At 33.7% G+C, this 14137-nt stretch overlaps 1 long non-coding RNA gene across 1 annotated transcript; it reads right to left on the minus strand.

Annotated features, from left to right (window-relative positions):
* Positions 1-18: 18 nt before the first annotated feature.
* On the minus strand, positions 19-7020 carry LOC128175451 (uncharacterized). The gene is made up of 4 exons (XR_008242685.1): positions 6978-7020; positions 5272-5734; positions 4997-5084; positions 19-4453 (listed from the first exon to the last, which is right to left on the minus strand). It is a non-coding gene; the product is annotated as an uncharacterized LOC128175451 (long non-coding RNA).
* Between the last annotated feature and the right edge of the window lie 7117 nt (positions 7021-14137).

The raw sequence follows: 14137 nt of genomic DNA on the forward strand, positions 1-14137 counted from the left end.
TCCCATTGAAAAAATTATGCTGTTTTGACGACAAAAGATGAAAATTTCATTGCAACCGAAAAACACGGCGAGGTGTTGAAATAGAGATACGGCGGCCAGTGCCCATCTACGAGCAGTGTTCACCTTTGAGGAAAAGACTACGATCGTCCGCAGCATTTTTTTCCCAGGCTCTTCGACTTTGCTGAGTGTGGACAACTTACATCAGAAGTTGTGCAAGAGGCCATAGAAGGGACAAAAAGCGTCAAACACGAGCCATATCTAAATCTTTCAAGAGTCCATTAAAACCATGAAGGCAAAGACAAAACCAAATGTCCATCAATGTCACTTTATGAATAAATGCACTAAAAGCAAATCAGATAAAGAAGAAAACATACAAGAAAAAAGACAAACATAAACATAAACCGACTCTTATCATTTTTACCCTCGATATCCCGATTAGGTTGCCTTATAGATATGAGCTGTACTATTAATGTCGAAAGTTATATTTAAAAATTGTAATTCACTTCTAAATGACCAATGTTATTGTGACGGAAGCTTTTTGAAAGTCCTGATTGACTGTAGTCCTGCACAAGATTGACTGTCGTCCTGCACAAGAATTGTGGTGCCATATACATAAACTCCTTATCAAAGATGTCTTTATATCAACAATTTTTTTTTTCATCTCAATGTTAGTTATCACAAAGGGTAAAGTTACATGCGTGATTACCGCAATAGCAGTGGTTTTGGCCACCACTGAGTACCCCTGGCAATAACAGTCACGTAAGACCAAAGACCATACACATACCCTTTCAGAAATCTTACAACAAGGACTATGAAATCTATAATTTTATGAAAACCGTTAATCCATGATACTGAAAAGGTGCAAGACTAGCGTATCATTATATTAGTATGCAAAAAACTAATTTCAGTTAATATTAAAGTAATAAGAGCGCATGCTCAAAGTAAATAAATCGAAGCTGAAACATGAATATGTGTGAATAGCATGGGAGAAGTCATTATACCTTGTGTTTAGTTCCAGAAAAGATAAGCTTCGCATATTTTACATAGTCATATTGAGCTAGCAATTGTTGCATGAACATCTTATATCAATTAGATGAATGTGTAATAAAATATTTATATATGAACTGTCATGGAAGAATTTTGAACACAGTGGAAAGGTGTTATTAATCAGCTGTTCTTTCATTTCCAGAAAATGAAATCAGTTGTTTATAATAACCTTTAAGCCTGTACTGTTCTGATTTTCAAAAAATCAAATCAGCTGTTTTCACCTGTTCACACAGTCTTTGTATTGTTTACTTACAAATTGGAAAAAAACAAACAAAAGTTGTGTAAAGCTAAGTATTGGCAGTACAAGTACTATGAACGGGTTCGGATGAAAATGATCAACAATTTAACGGACTGGCAATTAAGCTACATGTATACATTGTATAGGCTTAAATGTAATCAACGCACTCTCTCCTCATATTTTGAACAAAACAACACATTAGGTCGATCAGAAATTCATCAACTGTATAAAATCACAATAAAATATTATTAAGCTATCTGGTACATTACAAATACACTATATATCTATTCTACTACCTGATAAATCATCAAAAGGTCGCCATCATCGGAAATACTAGCTACACGTGTTTACATCGTCTGACGAGCGCTTTTAGGACGCAGATTCACACCCATACGACAGATGCGTTATGGAAATTCTTCGTATATTCTGATTGTTGTAAACTTATAAAAACACACATGAGTGATTCGTAGTTATATTTTTCTCATGAAGTATTAAATCGGTCGTTTTTTGGCATAAACTGCTGTTTTCGGTATATATTCTTTATATGGAAATACAGAGGCGGGGCTTATATTATGACGTCATATCTCATCCCTTCATTAGCATATCAAAATGATGTGTAGCCTTATCTGTCCTGTGAAGTTTGTTATTTGCTTTGAGCCACTGCAGTGCTTGTAATATTCTTTGTGGTCTTACATATTGGAAAGAATAATGTCCCTTATATTCCACTTTCCTCTTTAACTTTAATGGAATAAATCCAGCGTCTGAAGGTGTACGTGGCAAAGTTTGTGCAACTGACTGCACTTCCACAGGAATATTCACTACAGCTCCCTTTATAGCATTTTGCTTGCCCTTGGGCAAAGCGATAAGTTTCATAAATGGGTAAAGTTGTGAGAGTAGCCTTTCCTCCAATGTTGTCAGTCCCTGAAGCTCTTTTGGAATTATTGGAAATTCCAAATTGTTTGCATCCGACTGTGGTGGTAACTTATTGTGTTTTATATAGTGAAAACAAGTTCTACAAAGCCATTTCTTATTTTTAGCACTTCTAGAATTGGAATTACACTGGTTTAATAAGTTTTCACTTGTTCTTTAAAATGTAGCTTTATTGAAAGCTACTTCTGATCTTTTATAGAGCATTCTGCTACAACAGGTACAAATGTATTCTGGATATTGCTGAATATTTTTGCAAACGTTTTTATAGGCCCTTTTCATATCATATTCATCTTTTCTATATTTTCGTTTTGCCTGTGCTTGATTTTTTCTTGCTGTTTCTAAGTCCTTTTCGCTATGGCTTTTTCTGAATTTTTGTTGTTCTTGTATACGTTTTGATTTCGCAGCATCTTGATCATTTTATTTATTTTTTTCTCTGATTTTTTGTGTTTGTTTTCTACGTTTTGATTTCGCAGCCTCTGGATCATTTTCTTTGTTTCTCTCTGATCTTTTGTTGCTCGTGTCTACTTTTTGATTTTGCCGCATCGGAATTATCTTCTTTATGTTTTTCTCTGATCTTTTGTTGTTCAAAAGCACGCTTTCTTAAATTTATGCAAATTTTCTGTACTTTTCCCTTGCATTCCTTTTTTGTTGTGTCCACTTTTGTCTGGTTAAGTCTTTAACATTTTCTAGTTGTTTTTGTTTACAGTTCTTAACTTTTGAAATTTTCTTTTGTATGCAATCGATGGAAGCATTATTTACCATACTTTCTTTGTTTTGAATAGTTTGTTTTTTTCATTTTTCCTTACAGCTTGGTCATGGAAATAATTGTCAATGAAGTTCAAATCACATTCTTTTTGAAGTGGAAATTCATTTATAATAGCGCTTTCCAAACACATTTTCAAATGTTTTCTCATGGAACTTTAAAGATATCTGATTGTACTAAGCGTTATTTTTTTCACAAGACTATAAGCATATGCTACAGCAAATGCACCACAATCTAGAGTTGAGCCTTGTGTTTGAGCCACAACATACTTTATTTGCATGCTACAAATGTTCCCATACATATTAGTTAGATGTTGCTGTAACGCTTGTACTCGACTAGAATTTCTCAGAGAATCATACACAGTAATTGAGATTTTGTTTTTAGTCCCCTACCGGTTTCACCGGAGGGGACTATAGCTTTCCTCTGCGTCCGTCTGTCCGTCCGTCAGTCCGTCTGTCTGTCTTACTTCAGTTTTCCACACTTTTTTTCTTTATGCATTTGAGGAATAATATGAAACTTGCTGAACAGCTTCAAAATGTCGAACTACAGATCAAGTTTACACTTTTGTAGCGTCTGATTGACATATTTTCGAGAAAATTAATTTTTTATATTCCAATTTTTTAATGTTCGGGTTCGTTATCGGGTTCGGTGTGTGACTGAATAAACGAGGTCAGAATGTAGTCAGTAATAATATCGTGCGTTACTTGAACCATTCCTTTTCCTGTACCATTTCTTTTATCATTTCTAACAAACAAATAAATTCTATAAAATAGTGTCAAGCATTGTGTTGTAAATTTAATCGGCAGGGTTTTTTGTATTATTATTACAATCGGGTTCGTTGTCGGGTTGGGCTGTTTAACTGTGCACTGCTTTAACTGTTTGGTTTGATTCGGGGTACAGAAGACGGTAAGAAATGGTATTGTGCATAACAGTGCATTTTTTTCACAAATTTTTACCAGCAAATACAGAATAGACTTGGCGAAATTACAGGAGATGAAATAAAGAGTATTATTTTACCTATTTCATAATTAATTTCTAGTTCAACTATATAGTTTTAATTTCCTCTGTTCTTTTATCTCTGATTAAAGCATGACATCTCGTTTACAATAGCTCTGAAATAGTTGTGTGCTTGGAAGCTTTCATAGAATAATACAAACCGGTAGGGGACGTGTATTGCTTATGCAATACTCTCAGAATGCTTGTTTGCACTGACTACATAATGACCCTGTAGGTATTTGTATTTGTAAAGCATCAGCATCCATTGGTACATGCACGCAGTTGGCAGGTAGTTCCATTTGTGACATTTGTTGTTGGTATAACAGTGAAGGCGGTAAAAGCCCATATATGACTACAAACTGGGCATGAAAAAGTTGTGAGTAGTAATCAAGGACTTGAATCTCAATACATCCTGATGAGATAGCTTCAAGATCCATTCCATGAAAAAGATAGGCGTGTTCATCTCTATTTCTGTTTGACTGAAATAAAGCAAAAGTTATATGAAATCGACATTTTGTCACAAAAATAGTGATTATTTACAACTTAACAATGACTTTTTAATTTGTATAATTTGTCGTAAAGAAATGATCCTGGATGCATTAAATCTATTATAGAGTTTACAACGGACATACTAATGAAACAATTAAATGTTCAATTATGATCATAGTGGGGTTCAGCTTTGCTTCATGAACAAATCTGACCCCTTATAATTCTGTAGTAGGTCAGTTATGAACCTAAAAACAAATGCTATAGAGTTTTTTGAGTACATATGTACATACAAGTTACTTAAAGATATAAGAATGTGCCAATTTGCAGGATTTTTATTGAATATCGGTAACTGATTTATATTTAGTTCAAATTACTTGTCACTTAATATCGCCATAACTAGTCTATGAAATTAAGAATTGACAAACAGACAGAGGGACAGGCAGATTGAGCAAAAAGTATTAAACATTACAATATAAATTAATATTCTCTTTTGGTATCTTATTTATCTAAAATTGGAGATATTAGATATGTACCTGCTCAGGTGCATCCTGTTGGTTTTTTTTAATCATTTTATTTCCTTTTTCTGTGTGGTGCTCTGAGTGGTGCCATGTGAAGATCTGGCTGAGGTGGGAGTATACGGTAAAATTATACTTAGATTATTATGCAACATTGATCATTGCATAGCCTAGTTATGACAAGGACTTGCTAAAAATGCTGCATTAGCTGTGACAATCTGCAGGTTTAATTTAATATAACTTGTCAAGAAAAAAAATTACTTGCAGGTTTTTGTTTTCTCAGTTTATCATACCTCCTTTTCTGATTGTAACTCTTTTTCTTATGGGAGATTATTTCACAAAGTGGGTAGATGCTGTACCAATTCGTAATCAAAAAGCATCAACAGTGGCCCAGAAATTAACTGAAAGGATAATGAATAATCAGTATCTTCGGAGCCCCAATGCAAATACATAGTGACCATTGGAGATCGTTTAAATCTGATATTTTTCGAGAAATGTGTAAAATATTCGGGATCGAGAAAACCCGTACCAACCCATATAGACCCCAATTAGATGGATTAGTCGAACGGGCAAATAGAACAATTGAGACCATGTTAGCATCTTTTGTATCCCAAAAAGATTGGGATGAATATTTACCGTTTCTTATGTAAGCATATAGGTCTGCACAGCATGAAGCGACTTGGGTAAGTCCATGCGAGATGATACTCGGTAGGTATGTTTTACTCCCAGCTGATTTGATATTGGGAAAGGCAGAACCTGAAAATTCATTATATATGTCAGAAAATGCATAAAAGTTGACTCAAACTATAGAACAGATACATAATTTTGCAAGGGGCAAAATAGAAATAGCATCAGCGAAAATGTTAAGGGAGTACAGCTCTAAAATAAATTTCAAAGGTTATACAGAAGGAGATGCAGTTTGGTATTAGGCCCACAATGTTAGTAAATTGGGATCGCGAAAACTGCAATGTCATTGGGTAGGCCCTTGTACAGTTATCAAGAGAATAAATGATGTCATATATAAAATAAAGATGGCAAACGGGAAACCAAAAGTGAGTCACTTTAAGTTGCTGAAGCCTTACAAGGGAATAAAACACGCCCAGTTCATAAATGGAATATATAGATAGTAGACTTAATCAATTTTAGTATACCAGTACTTTTAATATTAACAGTTATTTCCTCACATTACCTTAGGATCACTGTTATTGCGGGACTCAATTTCCCTACATATGTTTTATAGGTCCAGTGTTTTAAGTGCGGACTATGCACCGAGGTGTGGCAGTTGAGATGCGGGAGTTTACACAGCAAATTCTTCAACATCATTCTACATTTTTATAGAGACGGTGTCCGTAATGTAGTATGCCATTTGCCGACCCATCCAACCACCCTCCGTAAGCTTTATTGAAGCCGTCTTTTATGAACTAGATTCGTTTGATCTTCTTTTTGGCAGCAAGATGTGTGTAATGCTGATGGGACACAAAACCTTGATAAGTAACTTCAGTAAGTGAACATTGTAACATTACGTAACTGTCTGGAACTGTGAAGAGTGTATTGAATGTATATTGATTTATAATATATACATTATAATATTTTGTTATGACTCTCATTTCATAGTCGGATACTTTATTACTTATTAGGTTAGTTACAGACTCACTACGGAAATATATTGGGTTGATCAATCTCATAGATGGCGAGACGAAGCCGAGCCTTCTATGAGATTGATCAACCCAATATATTTCCGTAGTGAGTCAGTAACTAACCTAATAAGTGTTTTGTTTTCTCGAGGACTATCAAGCGACATATTTATTCACAAATAGCGATGATCTAAGCAAAGCCATGTATAAGATGCCTAACATCTCGTCCAATTTAACTCGATCATCATTTAAACTCTTCAAAATTTTCAATTTCACCTTTCAAATACTCTTTCAAAATCTTTGCTTCACCCATGTTTACTTACAATGTTTTGTTGCTATTCAATTTTAAATGTTTTCTCCCTTACCTCTGTAGAGATTTGAGCAAATTTCGACGCTGCCATTTTGTTCTGCTCCAGACAAAACAATGTGACGTCAATATTATAAGGGCAACTACTCTAATTTTAAAAAAAACTACTCCAAATACTTTAAGAACTTACGGCATGCAGTTTATGTATAAAATAATATGAAATGTCTAAATGAATAAGCGAAGCGTCGACCAATGACGGCCATATTGCCTAATATTATTTCTCACAGAACAAATATAGAGATATATGAGGCCATCACGTGCTATGTTTTAACCAATGAAAATGTGACATTTCAGTCCAAGGGAAAACAATATTCGATAGTAGGAATGGTATATACATTATGTATTGATTTAAAGATGTATAATAAGCATCATTCTTCATATTTCCACGATTGCCACCTCTAGATGTATGAAAATGTTGTTTGAATTTGTTTTCTATAACTTACCTTGCATAGCTGTTAGTGACAGTCCCATTGTCTTTTAGTCTTTGTACATTCGGGACGAATGTTTTCTTCTGCTATGTTACGAAATCGGGTCGAACGGTTTTATATGTATCACTTTCAGCTCCCATGATGATTCATCAATCGTACGTTGTTATTTATTATCATGCTTGAATGTGTTGTATTCTTTCATCCTCTATCAATTGTTTATATGCATACTTTGTATCTTTTTCAGGATATTGTCATTTGAAAGCATGTTTTAACATTGGGTCCGAATGGCCTCGATCATCCATTGTATGTTTACAATCATTTATCACGTTTTATCATTGAACATACGTATGTCTTCGCTTGCATCATTGTATAGTATAAAAGCTACTTGTACTTATCGTATTTTGTAGATTAGATCCCATATTCTAGTAGAAATAACTGATATTTTATTCTAGAACTATTCAAGATCACCGCATGCACATTCCCATGTCTGTTTATTCCGGAGGTGGCGTAGGGTCGTTTCGGTTAAGCTATTGGCTAATTAAGGTTACCTAGGGGTACGTAAGGGTATATATAACCCCCCCCCCCCTCATCGTCTGATAATTGGTAGACGCATAACAAATAGTCTCCGGGTAACATCTGTCGTTCTTCGTGAAAGCCTATATACCCACTTCAGGGATGGCAGATGTGTCCCAGTCCCGTTGAGTAATTATTGTTACTTAAGATATTACACGGGTACGTTAAGGCAACTCTAAGTTCAATTACCGTCGATAATTTTTGTCCCCCGCCGCAACGCGGAGCGGGGACATAGAAATGCCGGGCGTCCGTCCGTGTGTCCGTTCGTCCGTCACACTTTTTTGTAAGCGCTCTCATGCCTACAAATTTTGACGGATTTTCATTAAATTTATACAAAATGTTTATACCACTATTACCTTGGTCAAGTTCGAAAATCAGCATTGGTTGATTCTTTTTGTTGGAGTTTATTTATTTATACCAAATGTTTATACCACTATATAAGTAACATATAGTAATATTTTTACAACATACGAGCACAATCAGTGATATAACTTGCTCTAGATTTGTACTTCAAACGTAAAACAGATGCGTAATTTAACAGAGATGATTTGATATGCGCTTTAAGATCTTCGTTTTCATCTATTTTTTTCTAATCTACAATACATTTTATACTTATATACTTATATATTCTCAGTGCTATTAAAGATATTACAAAATTTAATGTTGCAGTTTTTCTATTGTTTTCAAAGTAAAAACCTATAATAACATGTTTCCATTTAACATCAAAAGAAAAAAATTCGCTTAATAACCTCCATATCAGCAGCACATTTTTACATTCATAAATCAAATGTTTCCTTGTTTCTTGTTTCCATATTGTTACACATCCTGCACTCTAGTTTCACATCTACCTTCCATTTACATAAATATGCATTATTGCACAGTATATTAATAAGCAGTCGGTAATTGAAGTCAGATAATTGTTTATCTTCAACATCTAAAAATTTACAGACATATATATATATATATTTTCCTAATGCTGAGTATCGTGAATTACAAACTTCTTTGATAGTCTTGTCTGGTAGCAAGGTTTTGTAAACTTCATCTTTATAAAATTTTTGTAAAAAAAAAAAATACGTTTTATTCCATACAAGTTATCATAGCCAGTTTGAAAATAAAAATCTAAACCAATTTTCTTATCCAAAAATTTTGTATTTGCAAAATTATATTTTCTAACTACAGATTTTAACACAGAAATAATAGTCTTATATTCACATTACAAATGAGATTTATCTTTCAAAACATTAGTAATACTTTCTTAAGTTCGAATATTTCCATTATCATCGTTTACAAATAGGATGCCACTTTTAACCAAATTTTCAAAAAATAATACACTTCCTTTGTATCGCATATTACAATTGTTCCATATCGGCTGTCGTAGTATATCGACATTTGACATTACATCCAATCCGGAAATTTTTACATTCATTTAGAGCACAAAGTATTTCTTTAAAAAACAGTGGAAATTTTAGATCATCGACGTTACTCGAAAATTGCAAAACATACATCATATCTATATTATATTTGTTACAAACACCGTTTAGTATATTATATAGAACTCCTTTTGATTTCAATATTCTTGGTAACCAGGCCGCTTTTAAAGCTTTGACTTTACTTTCTACATCAATGATACCCGGGCCACCATTTCTTACATTACCGATAAGAGTATTGCGTTTTATTCTTTCTGATTTATTCCATATGAAATTAAATATGAGACGTTGAATTCCTTCCCTGGGAGGCATAAAATAGACGCTTCGTATATAAGTTTTGATATAGCTAGTGTGTTAATTATGCAAACCTTTCCAAATAATGATAATTTTCTGCGTTTCCATGGTTCAAAAAGTTTGTCCACATCATTATATATTTTCATCCAGTTTTTGTTGTAACATTCCTCTTTGCCATGCCCTATATATATACCAAGACACTTTACAGCATTTTCAGCTACTTTAATTCCATTAATTTCTGTAAATGTGTCATTTAGTCTACCAAGCAATAAAAATTCCGTTTTACCAACATTTATTTTGATCCTGCGTGATCACAGAACTCGTGTACAATTTTCATAGTGTTTATAAAAGAAAAGAATTACCGTCGATATTATGATCAATTTAAAAATTGTTTATTTTTTTAAAAACTGGTGAATATTAAAATCAAGTGAATGTGTTCAACAAGATATTATTTGTATACTTCGGAATCGAGTCGATCTTTGAAACTACCGTGCCATGGAATCACGTGACAGTTAAAATATATCACATTTTTACCTTAACAAAAAATCAAGAAGTGTAATAATTTGATCGGCATTTAATTCATGTTTATAAGTACTACTGCTAGAATCCTATTGTTAATCGCATCATATAGTCATTATTTATCGGAAACCCCCTTAACTTCTAATTCAATTTCATTGAACATACTACGTATTTTTTAATTACAAGAACAAAACACAGGATTCTAGCAGCACTTTTCAAGTATTTGAGTTCATGGGCTTCTGATATTTGCCAAATTCAACTTTCATAATATTCGGGGTAGTGTTACACTTTCGTCTTTTTTAACACACTGGTAATGGAAAGGCCGGTCAAACCATGTAAATATCTATTTGCTTACCTTATAACACTTGCTGATAAAACAAAATAACGTTATCTGATGAAAATAACATCATACTGCTTATTGTGACGTTATATCGATCAGAGAAATTTTTACTCAATTGATCGCTGAGAGTTGCCTTATCATACCCGCGTATATTATAAAGCTGAGATACCCCTGTGGGATACCCAATACCTTATTTGAAGTCCATACGTGAAGTGGGAGGTGCCATTTGGAATTATTATATAATTATAGGAAATGAGAGAGAATATTTGTACGGCTTTAAATAAGTCCAAGTAGCTACTTTAATTATTTGTATAGGTAGGACTTTTATTTATGGGATGTGGGGGAATCTCTTCTCCCAAATCAGGCATTCTTACAAATGTGATGGATCTCCCATGACTTTTTGTCTGAATTTTTCTTGGATTTTATCTAGAATTAGGCCTCCATAGTTCATTCTTTTTATCATTTCTTGCCTGCCTAAACATCCGCTGAAGCATGTCGTCATTCACTCCAGGAGTTAGGTAAATGGATTGTTTATGTTTATGTACTGTGTTTTTACATGGTAGAGATAACTTTTTACTGAAACATAGTTGCTTGTCATTCACTCCAGGAGATTGGTAAATGGAGTTTTTATCTTTATATTATGTTTTTATTCAGGGTAGAATCAACCTTTTACTGACATATAGTTGCTCATAAGAACTTGAACTTCTTGTTCAAAGAAAAACACAAACTCATCATGTCAAAATCTCATTTCCTATTTTCACATTGCTGACACTTGAATTCATCAGTTGGAATTTTATAAGTACAAGTTGTCCTTCGCCAAATTATGGTGCCGCATGTTTAAGATAGTTTACTACATCAGTTGGGGTGGATACTGTTAATGGCTAAATTCACTGGGCAGTTCTGCTTTATCAGAATCCTTGCGTAGAATACTTTTCAGGGATGGCATGTGATGGTTTCCCTTTCAGATTCAATGACAACACTTAAATGCACTGTGGAGAGTATGCAGTACTGTTATGGTGAGCATTTGTTTGTAGAATAATGTTCTCTTTATTTACTTTTGAAGCGAACAGATTTAAGTTAGCAAAAAATGAATTAACTTTTAGGAAATTCATAACAATCTTGTCAAGGTCTTATTTTATTTTATCTCCAACAGATATCTGAAAAGACTTATCCTCATGGATCATACTTCTATCAAAACTTAAATCCATTGCAATTCAGCAAGTTGTCTCTTTCAAAAACAGCTGAGGTTGATGAACTTCATATTAGAAAAAATCGTCTGGAATGTACTTTGAAACGTTCTGAAAGTTTGCAGGGATAAACAACACTAGGGTGGCCAGTCCCTTGCAGTCTTTCTGATCAGTTGCCCTTTTCACGTATTCCATTTTTACCCCTTAAATGTACTTTAAATAAGTCGCCTAGTCATTGTGGCAATATCTTTTTATTGGCCAAAATGTTTGCGAAAATTTCTACGATATCTTCTAATGGTATAAACGAATCTTTGTCTTCAGTGTCGTGTATATGCAACCTGCATGTTAAAATTGAAGGGTTAGAATATATGTTCATAAGGAAAAAGTTTGAAAATAATTGTTCTTATTGTGTCAATTAAAATTGATATAGGTGTAAAAGGAAAAATAAGTGGTATTTATGCATTGTAATTCTGTTCAGCCTTATAATGTCAACAACAAATTAGAAAAGTTAAGTATGATCCATACATGATATGAACTTAAAAGAGAAGAAATCATGTAAGATTTTTCAATTTTTTTTTAAAAATGCCAATCAGCTTAATTAGATTAATAAGATAGTATTAAAGTTAAATTAAAAATGTTTATTGTAGATTTCAAAGAAGTTGTGTAATTTTAAATCACCCAAACAGCAGTCTAGACTTGCATGCATATTTATTTGAATCAAAATAGTTTTGGAATAGGAATGTACGTATATACATTATTTGGGGAGATATAGTTTGTATCATTGACCTCTATGTCTGTTTATGTCGTTATTGAAAGTTCATAATTGTAACAGCCAGCCATAAACCCAAGACAAATTCCCTTCTGGCCTCAGTCTCACTACTCCACTATACATGCTTTTTGTAAAGTTAGACTGAGATCAAAACCAACTTCAACAAAATTTTAAGGCCCCGAAATCAGGACATTAGATAGGATTTAAGTCTCAATTTTCCATTTTAATCACTAAGTATATAGTACGTTTTTGTACGCAATAAATACACATTTTTTTCAATGGATGGCACTGTAGCTCCAAGTACGCCCATCCGACATTTTTCATACCGGGAGCTACAGATCTGCAACTAACATTTGCCCTAAAAATTAACCACATCATAACATGGATCAATCTATGCTACTTGATAATTAGTATACGACTCTTTAAAATGTGCTGTTGGCGAAGAAGTATGCCTTCGCAAGAGGCTTCCATGAAATGTGCTGCTTGCGAACAAGAACGGACCCACATATTTTCTGGGTATGCCTTAGCAAGAGGCTTCCATACATGTGATAAGTTTCTAGCCGCAAAACTTTATAATACCGATAAAAACTGGAATTTTGATAAAAAAAGAAAAAAAGAAAAAGCTTAACCTTCCCCATTTGAACACTGTACAAAAAATGTAACTAAAATCGACAAAATTTCACTTTTATACTGTATGTTTTACTGAACAATAAAACCCATATTTAGTTACATCAGTAATGATTACAAGTTACAGGCAATTTTTGCAGATTTAAGAATGTCATTGAGAAGGTTTCTGTCTCCAGTCGAATGTTTCTTATAATGCTGAAGCATCACTCCGATTCTGCATTCGAGTGGGCGATGGTCAATGCAGCAAATGCAACTTTGCAAAAGTTATGGTACACATCAATCCCATATATATCTTTTTGTTTTGGACACAGCCTTCCAAAATGTTTCCAATGAACTTGTCTTTAGGGACCAAAAAGTAATATGTGGCCCAATCCTCCAAAGCTCTAAGAACTACAGCTGTCCCACATTATTCTTCACCAAGACAATTAATATTAAAGAAAAAAGTTGCATTAAATAACAATGTTTTGACTGGTCATGCTGCTTCTCTGTTGTTAAGGTTCAAAAACTTCATGTGCAATAGAGTGGGATCTTTAAATTGAAACTGCATCAACTTTTCCGCACCACTGCCTCATAAAATATAAGATATTTACAATGTTGTGACTAATAAGATTAAAATGTTTAAGCTGTAGACTAGTAAAACTTCAAAACTGTAGAACTTTTCTATAGTTCTAGGTTCTATTTCATCATCATTTCTTGAGATGTAGTCTCTTGTCTCAAGTCCCACAGCACTCAAATCATTGTCTAGTTAGAACTTTTCATTCTCAAAAGGTACTTGAGTGATGTCTTCTGTGTCTGTTAATGCCTTTGCCTGCACAAAGAACTATATACGATATGAGTCAAATTTGGCCCCCATAATTCGACATTTTTTGAAAGTGTTTCAGGTACAATTGTTTAGTTTTTTTCCGGAAGAGTTTTTATATATTTTTAACCGGGTTTCCCAACGGAAAAGTCCGGTTAATAAAATGGTGAAAATGGCGGGCGGCTGCCAAAAGGG

Source organism: Crassostrea angulata, chromosome 3, assembly GCF_025612915.1.
Source record: "Crassostrea angulata isolate pt1a10 chromosome 3, ASM2561291v2, whole genome shotgun sequence".
Taxonomy (NCBI): Eukaryota; Metazoa; Mollusca; class Bivalvia; order Ostreida; family Ostreidae; genus Magallana; species Magallana angulata.